Below are 13,159 nucleotides of genomic sequence, written 5' to 3' on the forward strand. Positions count from 1 at the left end.
TTTGAGAACACATTTAAACCAAAATATATACATTTTAAGCATATTAGAAAATTGTCTACTGTTGCAGCAGTGAGGCGAGGGGAGTGGAGATAAAGGGTATAAAGACAGAATAAAAATTATTAAAGACATAAATCAAGAGGGCCTTTCCTTGCAGGGACCAATGATAGCTTGTCAGGAACAGAGAACTGTAATTAACTCAATCCTCCCAGGAACAAAATTTTTAAAACAAATGAAAACACAAATATATTAGCACCTAGAACATGAACAAAATAGCATTTGAAAGAGGAAAAGCTGGAATGATGAACAGCTTGCAAAAATACTGACAGTGATATGGGCTTTTCATTCTGAATAAGAAGTCTAAAAAACATGGAAGTCTGATTCTCAGACACACGAGTGTCATTTACAGTTGGAAGGGAGAAAGTAATGTTTTGGAGGTTCTGATTTAGATATCTGAAATACTTTATCTCATTTATCACTCAGTCTTTATAACCACATTGAGCTAAAGACTGTCTTAGTCAAGACTTTTTGTTGTGAGAAATAGAAACTCATCTGTAATAGTTTTGAGGGGGAAAATGGAGTTTATATAGGATGCATGGTTATCTCACAAACTCAAGAGCAAGAAGGTAGGCAGATCTCCAAAGCTAACCAAATCCTGGGCAGTCATTATCTTAGGTTCGTTGTCTGGAGACACGTTATTTTACCTCTACTTCCCTCTGTCTGATGACTTTCACCTATTCTCCCTGCCAATTTTTTTTTGTTTCTTCAGGTACATGGCAGAAGACAACTACTCCATAGCTTGAGTGTCTGCTTGTTCCAGGCTAGCAATGGACTGTACTTACTACATACCAAAATCCCAGGAAAGAGGACGTAGTTGATCCAGCTTGATCATACTGATCGTGGTGATGATGGGGGAGGGGTGGTGTCCCATGATACTTAACTAAAGTGATTGCCAGCACCCACCACTGTGGGAGAAGAGGGTTCTTGGGGAATGGTCTGTGTTTCTAAAATCTCTACCACAACTAACAGGACTGAGCAACATCTGCCAAATGAATGAATGACATGAGACTCAGTGCTCTTCAACTTCAAAGCCCATGATTTTTCTAATACATCATACAGCCTTCAAACGTTTGCATCTGAGATAACTGTTTCCACTACCTCAGTAAAAGAGAAAGGTCTTGTATAAGAGCATTTCCAGGAAACAGATGGCACATTCAAATCACAATAATTTGAAGAAGTTTAATAAAGATTTATTTGCAAAGGTGTGGGCATGGTATAGGGAAATCACAAGGGGGGTGGGCAGTTCTTGAAATCTAACATTAGAGGGGCTCAGCCTTAAGAGTTAATGGGAGATGGTGGTTCAAACCAATATTGTAAACCAATCATCAATCAATGAAAAAAAAAAAACAGAGAACTAAGTAGAGGGGGCCACAAGGTGGGAGTGAGATTTTAGCAAGGGGACTCAAGTGAGCCCACAACCCTCATAGGGAAACCGAGGTCCGAAGGATTATATGCCTCAACCTCACACTCCTACTTCCCTCTGATATTCTGCCTATGCTACTCACTGGCTGAACCCAGTAGAAAGTCAGAGGTAAGGGAATCTGTCGATGTGGTCCATACAGCTTAGCCTGTGAAGCTGAGAGCTAAGTGAAGAGAGTGAGGGATTATACTAAAGAGAGAAACAACTCTCTAGGTCTTTAGACTGGAAATTCAAAAATGAGATTTTTTTTAAGGGTGTTCCTAGAGGTTCTAGATATGTTTAGTTTTCATGTCTTGGGTAAGCCATATATATTAAACTGATTACTTCAGCTGAAGTCACTAATAATTGTGCCTCAGGGGCTTCCTTTAACGTCCAGGGCTCTGGACACTATCATCAGAACAGCTTTGCTTTAGTATGGTTATTGCATCAGGATTCTGCATAAGATTTTACTGAGGAAACAGAGCTATAGCACCACCTATAGTCAGACTCGATGGACCTGAGTCTGAGTGAACTCCGGGAGTTGGTGATGGACAGGGAGGCCTGGCGTGCTGCGATTCATGGGGTCGCGAAGAGTCGGACACGACTGAGCGACTGAACTGAACTGATAGTCAGGCAATGTGCTAAGGACTCAAAAATGAATCTCAGATTAGTGAGGAAGGCAGAAAAGCTAAGTTACAGTGTACAGTGTTAGGAAAACGCACAGGTTATGAAGGGAACTCGCTGTTCTGTGCTTAGTCGCTCAGTCTTGTCCGACTCTGCGACCCGATTGAACCCAGAAGAGGGAAAGGATCAAGGAAGGTTTCCTGGAGTCAGTAACTGGAAAGGGAGGTAAAGAAATTCAGAGAACACTGCTGTTGTCCAAAAGAGGGAAGAGGAATCCAACAATTATGCAACTCTCTGAAACGGGGGATATCGCTTGGAAAGAACGAGATTACAGATCCATGACAAGGATAGGAGCTAGGGTGATTCCACGTGATACGCAAAGATCTACGCTCACGCCTGCCTTCAGCCTTGCTCCGCCCCCATCCCATCCTCCGTCAAACTGGAGAGGCATTTCAACAATTGCCCGGGGCTGGGAGGGTATCCTAAGCCAGAGGCCCGCAGGCCCTAGCGGGAGCGGAGGCCTGCAGTCTCACAGAATAGCTGGTGTCTCTCAGAGTGATCAGATTCCAGCTCTCCCGCGGGGAATGGGCAGCCAAGGAGAAGGCGCTTATTGGTTGTTTTAGCGAAGCTCCTAGAGGCTGGGGAAGGCTGATTGGCGCAGGTTCTTAGCTCGGACCACGCCCACCTCTTCTGGCGGTGGCAATCTGATCAGGACCCCGAGGCCTTCTGGGTAGTTTAGTGGTGCGGCGGCTAACAGGGCTGGGAAGCACTGGGCCAGCTTTAGGTGAAAAGAGCCCAGGGCCGGGCTACATCTGAGGGCGGGCTGAGCCGGGACTCTGGGTAGAATTCCTGGGTTTCCTTCCCCACATTTTTCTGCCCCTGGGCCAGTCTCTGCTAACCCCGTACACCAATGCGTCGGTTCCTGTCCGGCGCTCGGGTCTCCTGGGAGCCCAAGACCTTAAATGGCTTTTGAGAAGACAGTTCTAGGTCACTCAGCCAAATCCCAGTGTTCCTGGCCATACTCGCCCGTCACCACCCACGTTTAACACACTATGTCTATGATGAGGCAGTTCCTGTAGTCTGGAATTACTAGTCCCTGTCAACGGCTGTCAACCCCGCCCCATTTTCTACCTTTCATTTACTGATGATTATTTAAGGCTTAGTTCTAATATCACCTTCTCAGTATAAAGCCTGCCCCATTCTTCAGGAAAGTATTCAATGACCTCTTAAGGAGTTCAGGCTCTGGAACTGTTGCCCAAGGTAGAATTACATCTATGACATTTGAAATGTGATGAAATTTTGAACTGATTTGTTCAGTTCAACTGAGGCCTCTTTGAGCCTCAGTTTTGCAACTCAAAATGAAGGCAGTACTAGAGCCTAAAGGGTTTTGTGAAGACTGAAAGAAGCTATTAGAACCTAAATAATAAATGTGAGTGCTGTTATCTGTCTTCTCATATATAGTCTTCTACTTTGTATAGGCCTGTTATATAAGTTTGCCCTTTGTATTACCATTACTGGTTCTTCAGTTTAGTTCAGTCGCTCAGTCATGTCTCTTTGCAACCCCATGAACCGCAGCATGCCAGGCCTCCCTGTCCATCACCAGCTCCCGGAGTTCACCCAAACTCATGTCCATTGAGTCGGTTCTTACCAGCCCTAATAGACTTAGAGCTTAAAAGCTGGAACTGTGTCTTGTTTATGTCAGCATGCAACAGTGCTGGGAAAATATTAAATTATCTCTCAGAAGACTTTTTTAAAAAGCACACTTTCCTCTCCTTTCCCTTTCTTTTTTTTTCTTCTTTTTTTCTCTTTTCTCCCACCCCTACCTTTTAACAAAATTTTAAGGCTTTTTGAAACAGAAGTTTTCAAACTGGAGAAGGAACTGAGATGCTGAGGGAAGAATAATGGTGACCAGGAAGACCTTAACATTCCCCTTTCCCTGGACTACACTTAGGACAACTTTCTTCTTGACTGTTGTCCCTGATCTCTTTTCTTAGAGCATTCACTTTAGAAACTTGGAATTGCAAATTCTTTCTCTGCCCCTTTGAAATGTACAGAAACCTACCTAAAAACCACTTTCCAGTTTTTAGACCAAGGGAATGTCTTACTCAAGGACCCGGGAACCATCCCTTCGAAATATAATCCTCAAGGAAGATAGCACCCCTATTTCCTAGTCTCTGTGGGAGGGTAGGGATCTAACTTTAATGGGTGTCTTGCCCCAAATTATAAACTACAGCACGCAAGCTTACTTTTCCTCTGGATAAGAGCAATTACCACCCACAGGTCGCCTAAATATCTCCCTACTGCAGCTCTTAAAAACTCTCCAGCCCCTTGTTTCAGCAGAGTTGAATTTGATCTCCTTGTTGCAGTAGTCTTAAATAAAATCTTTCTTGCCTGCTTCACTTTGCCCTGGTGTAGTTTTTCTTTGATGATGTAAATGTTTAAGTACTTTGCTTATTGTTTCTTCTTGATTACAGTAGTGTCTCATTTCCTCCTTGTTATCTGAGAAATGCTTCTTACATATTCTCATATCTACAGACTCACCAGTTTGGACTTAAAACAGTAGAGCTTTGTGGAGGGAAGCTACTACTTTAGGTCACTGTAGAGGGTAGTAGGTGATATGCAGGATGTGGAAAGGGTTATATATCTATCTGAGAGCATCCCAAGTGAGGTGCATTCATCTTAACGGAAGTAGCACCAGAAAACAAAGCACAGGCCTGTATCATTTTCTTTCCTACCTATTATGAAAGGAGCATGAGAAAGATGCAGTCTTCAAAGAACGAGAACAGCTGAGAATATAATGCCCTTTCAAGGTATGTTGGATTAAGTTAAGGAGAGAAGCTAGAAAGATTGAGATCACAAATAGAAAATCTTCAGAAATGGTGGAAGTAGTGTTGGAGTGATGTTCCTTAAAATACAGGGAGTGAAATGTTTCCATTTAAGATGAGGAGGTAAGATGGAATAGGACTGAATTGGAATTAAATGATAGATGGCTACCAAAAAGGAAGTAGGGAGAGAAGAGTTAATTAGGGGCATGGGTAACAGTATGAAAAGGCAAAATGATAGGATACTGAAAGAGAAACTCCCCAGGTCAGTAGGTGCCCAATATGCTACTGGAGATCAGTGGAGAAATAACTCCAGAAAGAATGAAGGATGGAGCCAAAACAAAAACAATACCCAGCTGTGGATGTGACTGGTGATAGAAGCAAGGTCTGATGCTGTAAAGAGCAGTATTGCACAGGAACCTGGAATGTCAGGTCCATGAATCAAGGCAAATTGGAAGTGGTCAAACAAGAGATGGCAAGAGTGAATGTCGACATTCTGGGAATCAGTGAACTGAAATGGACTGGAATGGGTGAATTGAACTCAGATGACCATTATATCTACTACTGCGGGCAGGAATCCCTCAGAAGAAATGGAGTAGCCATCATGGTCAACAAAAGAGTCTGAAATGCAGTACTTGGATGCAGTCTCAAAAATGACAGAATGATCTCTGTTCATTTCCAAGGCAAACCATTCAATATCACAGTAATCCAAGTCTATGCCCCAACCAGTAACGCTGAAGCAGCTGAAGTGGAACGGTTCTATGAAGACCTACAAGACCTTTTAGAACTAACACCCAAAAAGGATGTCCTTTTCATTATAGGGGACTGGAATGCCAAAGTAGGAAGTCAAGAAACACCTGGCTTAACAGGCAAATTTGGCCTTGGAATACAGAATGAAGCAGGGAAAAGACTAATAGAGTTTTGCCAAGAAAATGCACTGGTCATAACAAACACCCTCTTCCAACAACACAAGAGAAGACTCTAAACATGGACATCACCTGATGGTCAACACCAAAATCAGATTGATTATATTCTTTGCAGCCAAAGATGGAGAAGCTCTATACAGTCAGCAAAAACAAGACCAGGAGCTGACTGTGGCTCAGACCATGAACTCCTTATTGCCAAATTCAGGCTTAAATTGAAGAAAGTAGGGAAAACCACTAGACCATTCAGGTATGACCTAAATCAAATCCCTTATGATTATACAGTAGAAGTGAGAAATAGATTTAAGGGCCTAGACCTGATAGATAGAGTGCCTGATGAGCTACGGAATGAGGTTCTTGACATTGTACAGGAGACAGGGATCAAGACCATCCCCCTGGAAAAGAAATGCAAAAAAGCAAAATGGCTGTCTGGGGAGGCCTTACAAATAGCTATGAAAAGAAGAGAAGCGAAAAGCAAAGGAGAAAAGGAAAGATATAAACATCTGAATGCAGAGTTCCAAAAAATAGCAAGAAGAGATAAGAAAGCCTTCTTCAGCGATCAGTGCAAAGAAATAGAGGAAAACAACAGAATGGGAAAGACTAGAGATCTCTTCAAGAAAATCAGAGATACCAAAGGAACATTTCATCCAAAGATGGGCTCGATAAAGGACAGAAATGGTATGGACCTAACAGAAGCAGAAGATACTAAGAAGAGATGGCAAGAAAACACAGAAGAACTGTACAAAAAAGATCTTCATGACCCAGATAATCACGATGGTGTGATCACTGACCTAGAGCCAGACATCCTGGAATGTGAAGTCAAGTGGGCCTTATCACTATGAACAAAGCTAGTGGAGGTGATGGAATTCCAGTTGAGCTATTCCAAATCCTGAAAGATGATGCTGTGAAAGTGCTACACTCAATATGCCAGTAAATTTGGAAAACTCAGCAGTGGCCACAGGACTGGAAAAGGTCAGTTTTCATTCCAATCCCAAAGAAAGGCAATGCCAAAGAATGCTCAAACTACCACACAATTGCACTCATCTCACACGCTAGTAAAGTAATGCTTAAAATTCTCCAAGCCAGGCTTCAGCAATATGTGAACCGTGAACGTCCTGATGTTCAAGCTGGTTTTAGAAAAGGCAGAGGAGCCAGAAATCAAATTGCCAACATCCACTGGATCGTGGGAAAATCAAGAGAGTTCCAGAAAAACATCTATTTCTGCTTTATTGACTATGCCAAAGCCTTTGACTGTATGAATCACAATAAACTGTGGAAAATTCTCAAAGAGATGGGAATACCAGACCACCTGATCTGCCCCTTGAGAAATATGTATGCAGGTCAGGAAGCAACAGTTAGAACTGGACATGGAACAACAGACTGGTTCCAAATAGGAAAAGGAGTTCGTCAAGGCTGTATATTGTCACCCTGTTTATTTAACCTATATGCAGAGTACATCATGAGAAATGCTGGACTGGAAGAAACACAAGCTGGAATCAAGATTGCCGGGAGAAATATCAATGACCTCAGATATGCAGATGACACCACCCTTATGGCAGAAAGTGAAGAGGAACTCAAATGCCTCTTGATGCAAGTGAAAGTGGAGAGTGAAAAAGTTGGCTTAAAGCTCAACATTCAGAAAACGAAGATCATGGCATCTGGTCCCATCACTTCATGGGAAATAGATGGGGAAACAGTGGAAACAGTGTCAGACTTTATTTTTCTGGGCTCCAAAATCACTGCGGATGGTGACTGCAGCCATGAAATTAAAAGATGCTTACTCCTTGAAAGGAAAGTTATGACCAACCTAGATAGCATATTGAAAAGCAGAGACATTACTTTGCCAACAAAGGTTCATCTAGTCAAGGCTATGGTTTTTCCTGTGGTCATGTATGGATGTGAGAGTTGGACTGTGAAGAAGGCTGAGCGCCGAAGAATTGATGCTTTTGAACTGTGGTGTTGGAGAAGACTCTTGAGAGTCCCTTGGACTGCAAGGAGAACCAACCAGTCTGTCTAAAGGAGATCAGCCCTGGGATTTCTTTGGAAGGAATGATGCTAAAGCTGAAACTCCAGTACTTTGGCCACCTCATGCAAAGAGTTGACTCATTGTTAAAGACTCTGATGCTGGGAGGGATTGGCGGGAAGAGGAGAAGGGGACAACAGAGGATGAGATGGCTGGATGGCATCACTGACTCGATGGACATGAGTCTGAGTGAACTCCGGGAATTGGTGATGGACAGGGAGGCCTGGCATGCTGTGATTCATGGGGTCACAGAGTCGGACACGACTGAGCGACTGATCTGATCTGATGGGTAACAGCAAAGAAACTGGTAGTCTGAGAAGCTTGATAGAGGTACGTATTACTTGGATATAATGGAAAATATCAAATAGTCATGCATTTAAGGAAACTGGAGGACTTAGAAGGCATGTGACACCTAACATCTCCTACTTGCCCTTTCCCAACACGGAGAAACACAAACATACACCAAATGCAGTGTTGCTAATTTAATGCCACCACAAATTCCCCCTCATGGGCTAGTGGAGGCAAACAAGATGAATTTTAGGCTGCTGATCCCTAATTTTTCTTTTTCTTCTTTTCTCTAGCTGACTTTTCTTAATGTCTAACACTGCTCCCTGATTCCTTTTTTCTTACTTCTTCCTCTACTGTTTCTCATATAGGAGCAGAGTGGATGAGGGCAGATTCAGGAAGAGAGAGTGGAGTGTGAGAAAAAAAAAAACAGATTAAGTTGAAAGAAAAGGTTTACTCCTAAATATCTAGGCAGAACTGAGGCTGGGAAGAGCATATAAAAGTGCTATGCAAAGAAAATGAAATAGAATTAAGTGTACTTATGTGTTTATAGATCCTGTTGTGAGAACTTAGAAGAAAATTACTCAGCAGGAAGATTTCCAAGTCTCATGAAGAAGGTCCAAGAGAACACAGTGTTTAAAGATACATCAGATAGATGAGCATTAGATATCAATAGGATCTTCCAGGCCTGATGCTGGTGCAAAGGAACCTATGAATGCTCTTTCCTGGAGCCTCTCAGCACAGGAAAGTTATCCAACTCTCAGGACTGGAGGAGGAAGCTGCCCCTCCAGGCATCTTCCCACTAGACAGACTCTGCCTGGGAAAGGCTGCTTCTCCTAAGGGCCCTCGCCATGGCCCCCTTCATTTCTTTGTTTCGGAAACTGTAGATGACGGGGTTGCACATGGGGGTGATGATGGTGTAGAGGAGGGAGAAAGGCTTGTCTTTGTCAGGACCGTGTGTGCTGCGGGGGTTCATGTGAGAGAACATGGCCGAGGTGTAGAAAAAGATGACCACGGTCAGATGAGAGGCACAAGTAGAGAAGGTCTTGCCTCGACCAGAGGAGGAGTTCCTGCCCAGGATGGAGGCCAGGATGTGGGCATAGGAGATGACGATGAGCACCATGGGGCTGAGCAGCACCACAATGGCATCGGCAAAGATGACTCTCAGACTAAACTGGGGGTCTCCACAGGAGAGAGCAATCACTATAGCGGCCTCACAGAAGAAGTTTTCTATGTGGTTGTCTCTGCAGAAGGGATTCTGGAATGACATATACTCAAGCAAGATGCCATTGATCAGCCCAAAGGACCAGGCAATACTCACCAGGCTCACACAGACCTGCTGGCTCATGATCTAGGCATAGGCCAGTGTGTGGCAGATGGCAACATAACGGTCATAGGCCATGAAAGCCAAGAGGATGCACTCAGCCACACCCACACAGAAGACCAAGTACATCTGGGTCATGCAAGAGACAAAGGAGACAACATGGTTCTTCACTATCAGGTGGACCAGCATCTGTGGGATGGTGGTGGTGATGAAGCAGACATCCAGGAAGGACAGGTGGCCAAGGAAGAAGTACATGGGGCTGTTGAGCCTGGGGTCTGTCCAGGTGATGAAGATGATGAGGCCATTCATGGCCATGGCAAGGCTGTAGAGGGCTAGGAAGAGGGCAAAGAGCAATGCCCGAGTGGAAGGGGTGCTCTGCTCAAAGCCCACGAGGATAAACTCTGTCACGGTGCTGCCATTCCATAGGTCCACTGGCTTGGATCTGCTTGAGGACAAAGGACAGGAAAAGCACAAGAGAGACAGCTGTAGAGTAATGCAAGGTACTCACTTGATCCCCGAAACACAGCTATAATAGCACAAGATGGGTGATTGGTGATAAATGTTTTGTAACTTAAGTAAACATAATGTAATTGGCACTGTATGGGGCAGTTAGAGTACCATGGTCACCATAGGCTGCATCCATGGAATCATAACATTAAAAATAAGGAAGTGGTGGCTATATTTTATTCTAGTTTAATCAGGCTGAAGTCAAGTAAAGTATCTGCTCCAGGATCCTCAGTGTTGAAAGATTAGCCTTTAGTCAAAATGCAATCAGAGGTGAAAAAACAAGATAGATTTCCAGAACCCATGCCAAAGAGAGGAGTGGAGTATTTCAGAGGAAGGGATGTTAGTTCATAAAAGATTATATCAAGGATGCACTTGACAGACACTTGAAGATGTATTTTTCTAAAAAAGAAAAAAAGCTCAAGTATGGTGGTGGGGGTTTAGTCACTAAGTTGTGTCTGACTCTTGCAATCCCATGGACTATATAGCCTGTCAGGCTCCTCTGTCCATGGGATTCTCCAGGCAAGAATACTGGAGTGGGTTGCCATTTCCTTCTTCAGGGGATCTTCCTGACCCAGGAATCGAAGCCAGGTCTCCTGCATTGCAGGCAGATAATTTACCAACTGAGCTACCTATTTAAAACAATGAATGGGTTGAATTTTGAGAGAGAATTGTTGTTGTTCAGTTGCTAAGTGGTGTCTGACTCTTTGCAACCCCATGGACTGCAGCACACCAGGCTTCCCTGTCCTTCACTATCTCCCAGAGTTTGCTCAAACTCATGTCCACTGAGCTGGTGATATCATCCAACCATCTCATCCTCTGTTGCCCCCTTCACCTCCTGTCCTCAATCTTTCCCATCATCAGGGTCTTGGGTCTCCTGAATTGCAGGCAGATTCTTTACCATCTGAGCCACCAGGGAAGCCCCTTTAGAGAAAATAAAAACATGCTAACCCTCAGGATTATCTCTCAGGTGAAAATGATTAGCATAACTTGAAACATCAGGCTCAGCCCGTCCCAGTCATCCTACTTCTTTCCAGTCTCAAGCTCCCGGTGTTTGCTGCTGCTGCTGCATTAATGACCCACGTCGTGCGTGCTGGAGATGGGCCTGGTTGTGAGCTCTTGCACGCTACCTATCAGTTTTCCTTCTTAGGTAGGAATTTAGAGCTATACGTAATTGGGTGGAAGGGATCCAATCATCCTGTGAGAACAGGGGAGTTCTGAGTAGGGCACAGATTCAATATTTCTGAATAGACCTTCAGACAACTTCAATCTGTCCCTTTACTAATAGCAGTAAATCTTTTTCTTTTTCTATCATCAGAGAACAAGCATTCAAAATTTGCATGCTCTATTCTCACTGTAATGTTTAGGAAGTCATTATGTTCATATTAAATCTCTCCTACTTTTTAATCGTGTTTTGGAGTTAGGATATATCAGATAGATCCCTTCTACTTTCAGATGCTTATAGACACTGTATTCCTTCTTAACGTTTAGTTCTTCATTTTCTCTTCTTCCACTTCCTTTTCTACATACTCTCAATTTCCCTCCTCTGCTTTCCTTTCACCCAGTTTTTCCACTTATTTCTACTTTTCTTTTCCTTCTTCCTTTCTCATCTCTGGTGGTGGGTATCTGTCATTAAGCTGCCTCTGGTTGAATTCCTCTCTGCTCTCCATGTCTTTAAATCTCTCATGTTGCCTATCTTAATTTTAGAAGATATATATGCTCTTACTTGGAGAAGGCAATGGCACCCCACTCCAGTACTCTTACCTGGAAAATCCCATGGACCGAGGAGCCTAGTAGGTTCCAGTCCACGGGGTTGCTACGAGTCGGACCCGACTGAGTGACTTCACTTTCACTTTTCACTTTCATGCATTGGAGAAGGAATTGGCAACCCACTCCAGTGTTCTTGCCTGGAGAATCCCAGGGACAGAGGAGCCTAGTGGGCTGCCGTCTATGGGGTCACACAGAGTCGGACACGACTGAAGCGACTTAGCAGCAGCATGCTGTTACTGCCAATTTTTAGCTTTGCATTCCCTGTAGGTGTTTCCTAATAGGTATAGGCAGTGTTTGGGGAGTAGGCCATTCCCATTATATCTGTTTTGGAATGATCCCCTAGAACTTGAACCTAGAAATTTTCATATTGAGGGCCAAGAAATGTCACAGAGGGGCAGAGTGAACTATTTAATCCAAGGGTGGCTTTGAATCCTGGGCACCCGTGGACTTGTTGACGCTGAGGTCAGAGTCTGGGCAAGAGAAGTAAGTGAGCTACATTTCAGATAGGTTGACTTGACTAAGAAGAAACTGAATTTCGATTTATGGAATTATTCTGATCTACAGGAGCACAAATGTTTATTTGTGGCTTGTTTGTTAGAGAGAATATTCTGTGATACATAGTGCCTTGTTAACTGCCATCAGGGGTTAACCAGTTAAACATTTGTGTAAGCAAATGGGACAATATCTTGAAAATCACATCCTACCTCATTCTGTTGCTTGACTGATAATCATGTTTGTTTCTGAATCACTGTGGCAAATAACAGAGAAACTCATGGTGTTTGAAGAACTTGTCCAGGGAGGATGGTCTGACCTGGTGAGCCACTCTGGAAGAGAAGTTTTGTGTGATGACCCTGTTAGTTCTCTGTCATCTATACCACGGCTGATGAATGTTTACTTAAATATTAAATAATAATATTAAGTCATGTGTACTGTGCTTTATAGGATAGGTATTCAGTCTTACATGTCACATATTCCATTTGTTAATAACCTTATTTTGCCTCCACCTTTGTTATAGAGTATATTTCTACCTTCTTCAGGATTTTAAATTTTGTCTTGGTGCTAACTAATTGAATTTTAGCACCATGACTTGAAAATCATAATGCTGTCTTATCTGTTAGCTGAAGAAATATCAGCAAGAAAATAAGAAAGCATTCATTCTCCTAGAGCTTCAGATAAGCTAACATTATTCTGTAATATAAAACATGTCCTTGCAAATATTATTTCTGACAAAGATTCTTCTAAGACTGGGCATTAGAGATTGTTGCTATGTGCTATAAAGCTAATTTCAAACCCCTAAAATATAATTTTTATTGGTGGTCTTAATTATGGCCATGGTGTTATTGAAGTTGATATCTCTCTGTTTTCTGAAAGGTCTATATACTTATGACATTTATTAGTCATGGGATTTTCTTCTGCCAAGTGCTTAGA

General features: G+C 43.1%; 1 long non-coding RNA gene and 1 pseudogene across 1 annotated transcript in view; one reads left to right on the forward strand and one right to left on the reverse strand.

Moving 5' to 3' along the window:
• The window catches only part of LOC138987927 (uncharacterized), a 45,009-nt gene extending 43,789 nt beyond the window's left edge, over positions 1 to 1,220 (forward strand). The window contains exon 8 of the long non-coding RNA XR_011464229.1: positions 767 to 1,220. This is a non-coding gene — a long non-coding RNA (uncharacterized lncRNA). The remainder of the gene's footprint in view (positions 1 to 766) is intronic.
• A 7,715-nt stretch (positions 1,221 to 8,935) lies between these two features.
• Positions 8,936 to 11,631, reverse strand: LOC102265355 (olfactory receptor 10AD1-like; annotated as a pseudogene).
• Between the last annotated feature and the right edge of the window lie 1,528 nt (positions 11,632 to 13,159).

The sequence above is a fragment of the Bos mutus genome, chromosome 5, assembly GCF_027580195.1.
Source record: "Bos mutus isolate GX-2022 chromosome 5, NWIPB_WYAK_1.1, whole genome shotgun sequence".
Lineage (NCBI taxonomy): Eukaryota > Metazoa > Chordata > Mammalia > Artiodactyla > Bovidae > Bos > Bos mutus.